Below are 12048 nucleotides of genomic sequence, written 5' to 3' on the forward strand. Positions count from 1 at the left end.
TAAAATAAAAAAACACCCCACCCTGAAACACAAAAATGTACTTTCCTTTTAAATTCTAAGGACACAAGCGATCCTTTTGGTGCTGATGTTTTTGGGTTTTGGGGTTTTTTTCCCCCCTCTGGCTTTGCCCTTTTTTTTTTTTTTTTTTTTTTTTTTTTTTTTTTTTTTTTTTTTTTTTTTAAATTTAAATAATCTTATATAAAATGCTTGAGGTTTTAATCCCCTCCCAAGCCCGGGCGCTGCAGGAGCCGCTCGCAGCCAGGTGTGCGACCTGCCGGCAGAGGGCAATGCTTCATGGCTATTCAACCAAAACCACCCAAAACTTCGCAAGTTACTCAGGCTGGTGCGGAAAAGGGCAAAAAAAACAGGCAAGGCAGTACTGTAGCCATGAGGCAAACCCCACCCGCCTCAGCCCCACGTACACGTGTAAGTTTGAGTCGTTTGTTAGTTTTCTCGTTTTTGGCTTTTTTTTTTTTTTTTTTTTTAAATTTACCTCGGTGGTAAAGAAACTGTGATAAGAAAACATTGATAAATGACCGCGGTGTGAGCTGAAAAGTTGTGCTGCACTTTCCCTGGAACACAGGGAATCAATCAGCTGCTGGTTTTGCAGACCTGGAATTTCTTGCCTGGTTTTCTCTTGGGATGGGGAGCCGGGTCACTCGTGCTGCCCCCTCTGAATCAGGGCATCTCTGCGTCACCCGATACCGAGGCTGGCTGTCACCCTGGGAGTGTCAGAAAATGATAATGGGCCAGGAAAAAAGGAGAAAAGGCAAAATTAAGTATCCCGAGGCTCTGCTGTAGCCCTGGAAGTGATAAATATAATCTGCTTTCTTGGCAGCGTGCTCCAGCTTGCCACGGTAAGGGCTCAAACATCCCCCTGTGCACTGACCAGCGTGATGTCTGTCCTGCCTGGCTGGGAACAGTGCTGTCCCTGAGATGAGATCCAACACAAATGACAGAGGCTCAATACCAGCAGTTATTCTTGCCAAATATTGCACTCTGGCCTTGTGGGTTCTTGTTCCCATTGCACACAGGTTGGCAGGGGTTGGTCCAGGCACATGGTGCCAAACACCCTGAAGAATGTTTGCAAACTGCTATTCAGATGGAGCTCCACACTGAAATGAGATCCACCTTGTTCCTCATGTTTCCATCTTCAGAAGTTTCAGATGTCCCACAACAACGATGAATAATTTAAGCATTTAAAGCATCCATGTGTCAAGTTTTGCTAAGCCCTGGGAGGGAAGGAACAGCTAAGGTGATTTAAATTTTAGATAAAGAAGGTGCATAGGTATTGAGAACAGGTTATTCTCCATATGTATATTACACATGGATGGATATTATCCATTGCCCTCTGAAGGATTTTACACATCACTAATAGCATGTGAACATGCTCATTCTGTTTTCCTCTAGATAATTTTTGACACCAACCTCAGCTCATCCTTTTACTGCTGATTTTATCTTGTGGTCTGTGTCTCCTGCTCTGTGACTGGCCCAAGAAAATCATACAGACCAAGGTAGAAGACATTTTCTTATTTTTTTAAGATTGTTGGTGTGAGCTTTGCTGGATTTTTTTGGGGGGGGAGGGCAGGGTACACATGCTTTAATAAAGCCAAGGCCATTCGGCATTATTTCATGAGAAATAAAAACTGTTAGCCTCTCCATGGGACTGAGAACACACTTGGACAAGACAAATCAATTATTTTTCATTCAATTAATGTTATCCATGCCTAAAAGAACAGCGTAATAAAATATAATGGCAGACCCATCCAAGAGCAGCCAGCTGTGTCGCACTTGGAAGACGAGGTTTGGGTGTCTGCTCTGATTTAACAGGTTGGACATGAAATCACACCTCACCGGTGGGATCTAACCATGAAGGCAAGGCTGTGTCCCTTTCTGTACCAAGAAATCCCTCTTGGGTTGCAGAAATTTTCTGAGTCAAACCCAGCCAAAGAAAAACCCTCCAGTTTCAGTGGTTTAACCATTTCTTAGGAAAAGTCATGATTTGACCTAACCTTACTGCACTTTCACCTTCAGTCACTGGATGGCTGATTTCCCCTTGAAGTGGTGAGGTTTTTCTTGGTTCTATAAGGCAGCTGCCATGAAAAATTCACTGTATACAAATTGTCGTCAGGCAAAGATCAAGAGACATTCACACCACTCTTCTGGAAACTCATTTCCCAGGCCGCCAAGCCAGGGAGGACCATGCAGGGCATCTAGGCTCTCTCCAGCCTGTCAGGGTGATCAGGGATTCAGCTCAGCTTAGGCTAAAGGATATTTCTATTTTCTTCAGTTAAACTTTTTTTTCAGAAAGGAATCCCAGGCCAAATTCAGAATTACACTTGGGCAATGCAACCCTCAGCCCCAAAGTGGACCCCAAATGTTTGAGTGAGGTCTTCCAACTGCAGTGTGTGGACACAGTTAGGAATTAGTTGGATTTACAGTGGGTAGGGGTCAATTAAAGTGTTATTTAGGAAATGTTGGAGAGCTGAATGGTCCCAGCCCTCTTCCTTTGAGAGTTTAGTTACCTAAGTCCAGTCCTTTGGTACCATTTAATTTTCTCACTTACAAGACTTTGTCCATCTGTAATGAAATCTATTTCTGATGGTTGGATATAATTCTTCAACCCTTTCTGTCAAATAATTTTTTTCCATTTTCCCCAAGTTTTTTTTTTTTTGGTTGCTCTTTTCTATAACCTCTCCAATTTTGTCACCATATGTCTTAAAATGTGGCTGTGAGACCCATAGACAGCCTCTAAAATTCAACCCAATACTCACATCAGCACTTTCAGATTTGAGGGTCCAACTCAAAGCTAGCAGTGCCAGGTTTGTCCAGGTTTTTGTTATGGGTTTGCAAGAAGAAACTTAGTGCTTTAAAACACATTTGTTTGCTCAAGCCAGGCGGTGTTTGCTGCGTCAGGCCACTCTGGACTCTCATTCTCTGCTATTTCAGTGACCATAATGTCATCTACAAATGTCATCAGGAGTAGTTTTATATTTACTTCCAGATCACTGATGAATAGCATAAGAGGAAACCCTAGTAACACTCTCCTTTGGCCATAATTCTGCATTGACAATTGTTTTCAGAGACCTGTCAGTTAGGCAGTTCTTAACTCATTTCATGTCTGCTCCTGTCCTGAACCCAATTACTTTTGCTTGGCTAAAACATATCTTCTAGGAAGCCATCCAGTCTTCAAGCTGAAAATGTCATGAGATGGTGATTTTTACCTATCCTCCTATTAAGTTTCTGGAGTGATTAATTGCTATGAACCTCGAACATCTTTATTTCAATGTGATATTTTCTCTGAATTCAACTTCTAGTTATCAATTCCTTTTATGACTTCCCAGCCAGAATAAACAATTCTTTATAGCCAGAATTCCCAAATAGATCCAGTATTTCCATTCACTCCCCACCCTAAATTATATAGCTTTCAATTACTTCCTGCCTGTCCTGTGCTTCACTGACTGATGTTACATTTCTGCTGATGCTTTGTGCTTCTTATTCATGTTGCTGCTTCTATGCTAGGTTATAAACCTCAGACATACATAAGCATGTATATTCAAGGCTGTATGTACATATAGATGCAAAATTGTAATCTGTATGAAAACTGTGATGGAAATCCACACCATCATAATGCAAGGGTGCACATGAGAATCCAGGATGGGTTTTGATGCTTATTAGTAATTAGTTTCTTTGAAGATTTTTTATGAGGGAAAGAATTTAACGCACTTACGAGATCAGAGTCGCTTGCTCGGGGAAGACTGAGAAACATCACACAATAAGAGCAGTGAAAAACTGATGGATGTTGAAAGAGCAAATATTCAAAGGGTTTCAGAAGGACACGAGTGTCTGAGCAGCCTGAGCAAAGGGCAGGGCCTGGTGTTCTGCTGGTGTGTCAGCAAGTGCTGCATCACTGAGCATTACGACTTTTGTGTGCAGAGAAATGTTTAGACACCACCTCCACAGGGGGAAGAAGGATGTGGAGAGATCAGATAGATAAGAAAGCCTGGGTTTGAACCTGAGCCTCCCATGTGGTCATCTCCCATGCTCTAACGCTGGTTGTTAAGCTACCAAAGTTTTCTTCTAATTGTCCTGGTTGAGGAACTGGAGAAAAAATCCTCTTGGTTTTGGACTGTAATAAACATGACACAGACTTTTGTCAGTGCCAAGAAGATGCTGAGACAAGGGCATCAGTTCTCAGTTACCAAAATAATGTGCAAGGAAATGGTTTGGGGGTACTGTGGGTATAAATGCCCTAAAACCATGAAGAATTAGCCAAAACAGGGGGGTTATGTCTTCCAAAATTAGTTTTGTGTGTGGTTTCCAGCCCCTTGGCCCTGAATTTTGATTCTTGCCTGTCATTGTTCACACAACAATGTTGAAACTCGATACCAGATGTCAGAAAGATTTATAAAATAAAAGCGTAACTTTAAAAATCACTGTTATTTCTAATTTGTCCAAACAGCTGAATTACCATTTTTTGATGGGGGGAAAAAAATAAAAAAAGAGAAGATTGAAATATGTTCACATTTCCCCCCTGTTTTCACTTGTCTTGAAATATGATGTCTCATTGTTTACATTGCAGTGGGATACAAAGAGTTGGAAACTGTTGTGTGTCTGAAATGTTGTGTGTGTGTACATATAAATAGATGAATGATTGCTAGATGATAGGTAGATAGATAGATAGAGAGATAGATATCTTCCACATAAATCTCAGAAGTATGTTACATATCTGAGAAGCCAAAGCACGTGAGGAAAATATCTGTTTTAAGCCATTTTAATAGTAAATATATACTTTCAGTGATCTGTTTGCATTTTTGTATCCTATAAAGTTACCATCATTTTACTGGGGGCCTCTCAAGATGTGGGTTTTTTTTTTTTTTTTTTTTTTTTGTATCATTCACATTGACTTACAAATCACCCAATAATTTTGCATAATTTTAACTCATGCCTTGAACCTAGGGAGACTTATATGGATATTTAACTCAATATGTTATTTATATAAAAATAACAGGCTCATGGCCTTCGTTATAAAACATCTGTCTCATGCAGTCAAGGTTATGTGTAGACTGTTAGGCACAAATAGGAAACTCATCTCAGGTCTGCTGCAGAACCAAACCAACTTTATGAATGCCATCATATTTTTTTAAGTGAAAAGAACAAAGAGGAGAAAACTTCCTCTTTGAGATTATCCACTTAGATTGAACTCCTTGACACACAGCAGAGGCAGAGGGAGGAGGATTTTTGAAAGAGGGAAAATTTTCTAGATCTAGAAGACAAAACCACAGGTCAGAAAACCTTTGATGTCAGCAGTGATTCACAATGATTTATGCACACATGTCCTACAAGGTGACCAATCAAAGGGATGGGTCTTTTTCTGCTTATGAAATTTATCCTGACAGAGTTTGATGTCTACAAGTAAAAGTAACCAGGTATGATTTTTTTTTTTTCTTTCAGTTATACATAGGACAGGCTTAAAAATAACTTTGGGTGAATCACAAACTTCCTTTAGCAGGTCTGAGTCTTTCTTATTTTTGTTTCTTTAAACTCTGCCATGTTTTCAAAGTGAGCATTAAAGAAGTCATTATGTCTATTGCTTCCTAACTTGAGCTCACTTTGAAATTGTTTATGTGGGGCTGCTTAAATACGTTTGTTTACTATATGTATAGTCGCCAGAAGAAAATAAATACAAGACAGAGAAAAAGCACGCGAAACATTTTTTATCCTAAATTTATTGAATATAATCAAAATATTATTTTCTAGCAGAGGGAAAGCAAAAGCCATTTTTTTCTTTTCTTTCTTTGTTGGTTTTTTGTTTTTATTTTCTTTTGGGGGGGGGGCAGGTTGAGTATTTGATTCCATAATTTGGTTTTCTGTGTTAATTTAATTAAGCCAATTATTTCATAACCATGTGTCAGCTTATTACAAGGAGGAAGATGATGGTCAGCAGAGTTCTTTGACCCAAGAGTTCACCTGCAGAAAGTTTTTAAAGGCAGAATTCTTCACAGGAAATGTCACTTCCAGTTCTGCCAAGAAATGTTGAAACTGTTTCTTTTTTGTTTTGTTTAGATACAAAATGACAAAATGTAGCTCCAGTTGGGTGATTTAATTCAAACAAACAAGCCTCCCATCCATGTCAAAGAGCTGATTGGAAACGACAACCCCTGTTTGGTTTCAATCAGAAATGTCAACATTTTCAGTGTGACATTTCCGATTTGAAAGTTTTTGAGTCGTGTATTTGTTTGGGATGGAGATGGGGTTGATCTGTTGGTCGTCATCTGGGGGGCTTCTCATGTACTTTATTGATTTATTTGTTTTCTACTATTGATGGAGAGAAGCAGGAAGAAAGGGCCGTGAGAGAAGGAGAGGCACAGGCTGCTGCCTCTCAGCCCATGTGTTTGGGGTTTGCAGGTATCTCGGCAGATGTCAGTCATGTGGGGAGATCCACAGGAAAGCGATGGCTGGGTGTGGTTCTTATCCAGGAATTTTTCCCTGGAGCACAGTGGAGCTGAGGGCACATACCCTGGTAGCTGGGTCTGCTGAGGGCTGTGCTGGCATCTTGTGGGCCCACAAATCTCTTCTACCCATTTGGTGTTACACTGGGACCTGTGCTGCAGATCTGCTGCTTCTCCTGAGGGGACAGGGTCAGAGAGCTGCAGTTTCTCAGTCTGGAGAGGAGAAGGCTCTGGGGAGACCTCAGAGCCCTTTCCAGTGCCTAAATGGTCTCCAAGAGAGCTGGAGAAGGACTTTTACATGGGCCTGGAGGGACAGGACGAGGAGGAATGGCTTCAGACTAAAAGAGGGCAGGTTTCGATGGAATATTAGGAAGAAAATCTTGGCTGTGAGGATGGGAAGGCCCTGGCACAGACTGCCCAGAGGACCTGTGGCTGCCGCAGCCCTGAAAGTGTTCAACGCCAGGTGGGATGGGAGTTTGGAACAGCCTGGGGTAGTGGAAGGTATCCCTGCCCATGGCAGGGGGTGGAATAAGATCTTTAAGGCCCCTTCCAAGTCACATAATTCTATGATTCTATGATGCAAGGGATAATGGCACATGAATAAGCCTCCATGGCAGGTGAGGGTCAGCCCTTGCATCAGCTACACACTGAATTCAGGTCACTCAGGATGATGCTCTGAAGCTACCATCTGTCCCAGAGCAAAGGGGAGAGACTTGGTGTACTTTGAGCCTCCTGCAGCACTCTGGGACAGGGAACCCCGTGGCACCAGCTTTGCAAAGGATCAAACGTGCAGAGAAACACAGTGGGCACCCCCTACATCCCCCCTCCGGCCCCCAGAACATTATTTTCATCTGTAAGTACAATTCCACAGCTCCGTTCCACAAGCCTTCTCTCCTCTGGAGGTTCCTCCTCATCATCGCTGTGATTACTCAGGCAAGCCAACCGTTTACTCCTGTGAGTAAAGGTTTGCCCAGCTGGCAATTCAAAAGGCAGCATCTTCCAGACTGCTGGCAGAGCAAGGGTGGGAAAGGAAAAGCTCAACAACTCGAACTTTGCACGGCTCCACTGGTCTGCAGCCGAGTTCGTCTTGTATTTTGTACAATCTTAGGAGCCCATTCTGAAAGGTGGGGGGGGCGGGGGGAGGATTTAGTCCTTAAATTAGGGGTTGAGAGTACTTGCTTATCTCCCCCAGCCCCATCGAGGGAATTCTCAATATGGTCTGAACAGCAGTCACTGTACCCCAAAAATCACATAGGTCAGGAGCTGGCAGTGAAAAGCACATGGGGGGCTGGCGAGGGGGCGGGTGGGAGGGCGTGGGAGAGACTGAGCTTGGAGTGGGATAAATGGGATAAATAGCCCTGCCCTGAATCTCACCTCCTCTGCCTTTTCTCCCCTGCCCCCATCAGTGCTGCAGTTGTGTCAGGTAGTGGCACTGTTGAGTACATTAACCCAGAGCTGAGCATTGCAGCCACACCGAGTGCGTGTGTGTGTGTGTGTGTGTGCGTGTGCCTGATCATTACCATTTATTCCCCACACTTCGCCCCCTCCCCCCGCCCCCGGTGCTGCAGGACTCCGGGAGCGAGCGATAGAAACAGAGGAAAGAGAGAGACATCAGCCCCCCCAGATCTGCTTAACCAAATCGCCGCCCCTTGCAGGGAGGGTGGGGTGGGGGGGGGGGGGGGGAACCAGACCAAAAAGACAAAATAAAAGACAGAGAAGGAAAAAATCCAGCGGGGGAGCAAAAAGCCGCCCCCAGGCGCACCCTTTCTCAGCGGGGAAGGGGATGCGGGTGTGTGTGTGTGCTGTGTGAGTGTGCGAGCACCGACTCCGGCCCCATCAGGAGAAGGGGTGTTTTCCCTCCGCCTTCCCTTCGCCCTCCCCCGGCCCGGCGCGGGGCGGCGCGGGGGGAGCGGGGAGCGGAGCGGGGCGGGCGGCCGCAGCCCCGCAGCCCGCCGGAGCTCCGGCACCCGCTCCGGAGCCCAAGGAGAGCAGGGATAAAGGGAAGCTTCCTCGCCGCCGCCAAGCAGCCCTTGTCTCCTGGCGGGGCTTTGCTCTTTTTCTTTCTTTTCTTTTCTTTTTTTTTTTTTTTTCCCCCTTCGTTTTTTCTTTTTCTTCTTTTTTTTTTTTTTTTTTTTTTTTTTTTTTAATATTTTTGAAACTCCTCGCCGGGAAAAGCAAAACCGAAAACGCTTCCCCCCAACCTCGCCCCCCTGCAAAAGGCTCCCAACCAAGCAACAACAACAAGCAGAGAGCAAAAGAGACCCCCCTCCAAAAAAAATTTTAAAAGAAGGAAAAGAAAAGAAAAAGCGAGAGTGCTGGAGACCAGCTCCATCGATTTCAAACCCAGGATTTTATCCAGTGCATTGAGGAGCATTTTTTTTTTTTTTCGGTCTCCCTTTTTTTTAGTCCCTTCTTACCCCCTCCTCCTTTCTTTCACCCCCCGCCCCCCTATCCCCCCCCCTTCTCCTCCTACCCACCCCCTTTTTTCCTTTTCATTTTATTTTGGATCCTGCTAAAATTAGCCGGGACTGCTCTGGGTGTTGCGTGTTAATTTGATTTACTCCGGGATTCCGGCTTTCCAAGACGCCATTTTCCCCCCTTTCTCGCTCTGTCTCGCTCTATTTATCCCTCTGTATCTATCATTTATCTCTCGAGCTATCTCTCCGTCTGTCTGTCCGTCCATCTCCCTCTCCCCGGTGCCTTCCTCCTCCCCCCGCCCTCCTCCCTCTGCGCTCTGCGTGCGCTGCGCGGCCGGGCGCTCCCCTCATCCCCATCTGACAGATGAACACCGCCATGGGTTTGCCGCAACACAAGCAAAAGCACCTTTGGGGGCTGTGGCGAGGGATTGAAACCGGGATCTAAAAGAGAAGAGACAAGAAAGGGGGAAATCCGAGGAGGAGGAGGAGGAGGAAGAAAGAAGAAGAAGAGGAAGCTGCTAAGAAGCCCCCGCTGCCGTTTTGGGGATATGGGTTAGTAAATGCGGGGGGAAAAAAAAAAAAAAAAAAAAAAAAAAAAAAAAAAAAAGAGCAACAAAAATTCTGAGGCATCGAGGAAAGGTCTGCCTTGATGATCGGAATTGCAGGAGGGTCGTACGCCTCTCTCCTTTTCCTTCCCCCTCTGCTTTTTTATAATTTTTTCCCCCTTCTGCATGCAAAAGTTAATGTCGTCCCTTTTTTTTTCTTTTTTTTTTTTTTCTTTTACTGTTGCGACTTTGCAATGGCGCGGAAAAGGGCTTTATTTATTTTTTGGGAGGGGGGACTATTTCTCCTCTATGCATTGCATGCGAATCCCCCTCCCCATCCCCTCCAACCCCTTCCCTCCCCACGCTTTGTGCCTGTTTAGGGGCATGTGTGTGCGTCTGTGTGTGGTTGTCGTGGGGTGGGGGGGTACTGGTGGTGTGTGTAAGACCGTGCTCTACTGGGAAGGGGTTGGAATTTTTTTTAGGAGTTTCCATAATGTATTTATTTCCCCCACCAGCACCCCCGCCTTATACCCCCTCTCCCGGCCCCCGCGTTGGTAGCCTATATGTGTTTATATGTGTAGGTGGCAGCTATGTGTGTGCCTGTGGAAATTGGGGGGGACACGACCCCCCCCCCCCCGCTTCGTAAATTGCAGGTTAAGGTGGAGCTGAGAGCAACACTGTAACCTTATGGGGATTTGGTGTGTGTTGCGTGTGAGTGGTGAGCCAGTTGTGTGCGCGGGGCTCCGCGGCCGCGCTCCTCGGGTGAACCGGGGGGCGCCGCTGCCCCGGGTGGCCCCCGGCGTGTTTTGACATGAAAAGGACACGCAGCCCCGAAAAGCGGCTGATTTGGGGGAACAACGAGCGGGAGACGGGGTGCTGGGGGGTAGTAATTAGCCGAAGCGGGACACCCCCTCCCCCTGTCCCCGCGCCACCCCCCACCGCGCTCGGGGCTGGGTAATGGCTTCTTAATGAGCCGGGGTTTGCCGCCCCCGGGACCCTGGTAGCCCCTTTTGCCCCCACGACTGGTGAAAGTGAAGTTCAGCTATGGACAGGCTGAAAAGCACCGATATTATGGGGCTGGGGGGTGGTTTGGGGAAAAGGGGGCAACACGCAGCCCTCAGCCGCGGGCGGCTATTGTCAATCCCAGCCCTGGCGCAAGGCTCCTGCCCAGCGCCGGGCATCCGCGTTCGCTCTCACACTCGCACCCGCACTCACACTCACACCCCTTCCTCGCCGTGTTTCCCCGGCGGGCACCGGGAAATGGGTCCCCCGCGCCCCTCGTTGCCCCGGGTGTGAGCGTGTGTCAGTGTGAGCGAGTGTGTGTGTGTGTCCGTGTGAGCGTGTCCGTCTGTTCGCATCCCAGCATCCCACCGCCCCACCGGGCACGGCGCTCCCCGCGCTGCCCCTGCCTGCTGTATTTATGTCTCCAAAAGGCAGTTGAGAGAAGGATTTCCGATTCGTTTCCGCTTCAAATAAACGGCCCCGATAATCCCGGGCCTGACGCCTGATTCTCAAAGGGCACTTGGCCGCCGGGAGCCCAACCCGGGAAGGCGGGGGGAGACAGGGCACACTCGGCTCGGACACCCCCGGTGGGCAGGTTCCCCCCCCGGCCTCGGGAGGGGTGATGCGAGGAGCTTCGTGCGTGGGGGACGCGCATGGGGGATGCATGGGGAGATGCGAGGGGAGTACCCACCCATTCCGGCGCCGTGGGGTGGCGGTGTCCCCGCGGCTGCCGTGAGCCGGGCTAACCCAGCCGGGCTCTGGGAGGAGTAGGACGATGGAAGGAGGAGGGTAGGGGAGTGTGGCAGGATGTTCCCCGGTATACAGAGGTGTTTCATTAGCCACCGGCCCGCGGTGGCCCTGCTCTGGGGTGGGGGGGACCCGCCGTGTGTCCTTCTGTATCCGTCTGTCACACGGCAAAGGATGGAGAGGAGTGGGGAGAGGAGAGCGTAGAACCGGTCAGTGCTCCGCTGTCAGGGAGGGCATCTGAGCCTCCCGGTACGGATGGAATTCTCCCAAGAGGAAAGGGTTGCTGGCAAATCCAGTCCTGTGTGGAATATTATGGGCCCAAATGGGAACAATTACTGATTTAAAAGCCCCTGCATGCAGGACTAACTTGGTGCAGGCTTCAGAAATGGTATTATCAGGTGTATAGAGACAGGCAGTGATAGTATGAACCTGAGGAAAAAAGTGGACCCTTTATTGTAGATAGCATAAAAATATCCTATCAGGGAATCATAGAATCACAGAATATTTGTTTGGAAGAGATGTTAAGTCTCGTTCCAACCCCGTTTTCCCTCAAGGCATGGACACCTTCTCCTAGACCAGGTTGCTTCAAGCCCCATCCAGCCTGGCCTTGAACACTTCCAGGGATTGGACACATTTATGGGAAAATGTGCAAGTGTGTGTTTCATGCACAGCTTTCTGCACTTCCTCAGCCTTTGCTGAGATTATGACCCTCATCAGAAGCTCCTTCCACTCAAAGGTGAAACTTTTTTCATCTCCATTTTTTTTTAGCTAGCTGAAAGGAGAAAAAAAACCCCATCCACACAATGGACTTGTACTTTAATCTGTGCTCTTAGCTCAGAAGGGTTATGTAAAAATGGGGGGGGGGAAAGAAAAGCAGAAACAGTC

At 47.0% G+C, this 12048-nt stretch overlaps 1 protein-coding gene across 3 annotated transcripts in view; it reads left to right on the forward strand.

Moving 5' to 3' along the window:
* The first annotated feature begins 8915 nt into the window (after positions 1-8915).
* The window catches only part of SETBP1 (SET binding protein 1), a 270177-nt gene continuing 267044 nt past the window's right edge, over positions 8916-12048 (forward strand). For all 3 annotated transcript variants that reach the window (XM_039566804.1, XM_039566805.1, XM_039566806.1), the window contains exon 1: positions 8916-9421. The gene's annotated coding sequence lies outside the window, so the exon portion shown is untranslated. The remainder of the gene's footprint in view (positions 9422-12048) is intronic.

This window comes from Corvus cornix, chromosome Z (assembly GCF_000738735.6).
Source record: "Corvus cornix cornix isolate S_Up_H32 chromosome Z, ASM73873v5, whole genome shotgun sequence".
Classification (NCBI taxonomy): Eukaryota; Metazoa; Chordata; class Aves; order Passeriformes; family Corvidae; genus Corvus; species Corvus cornix.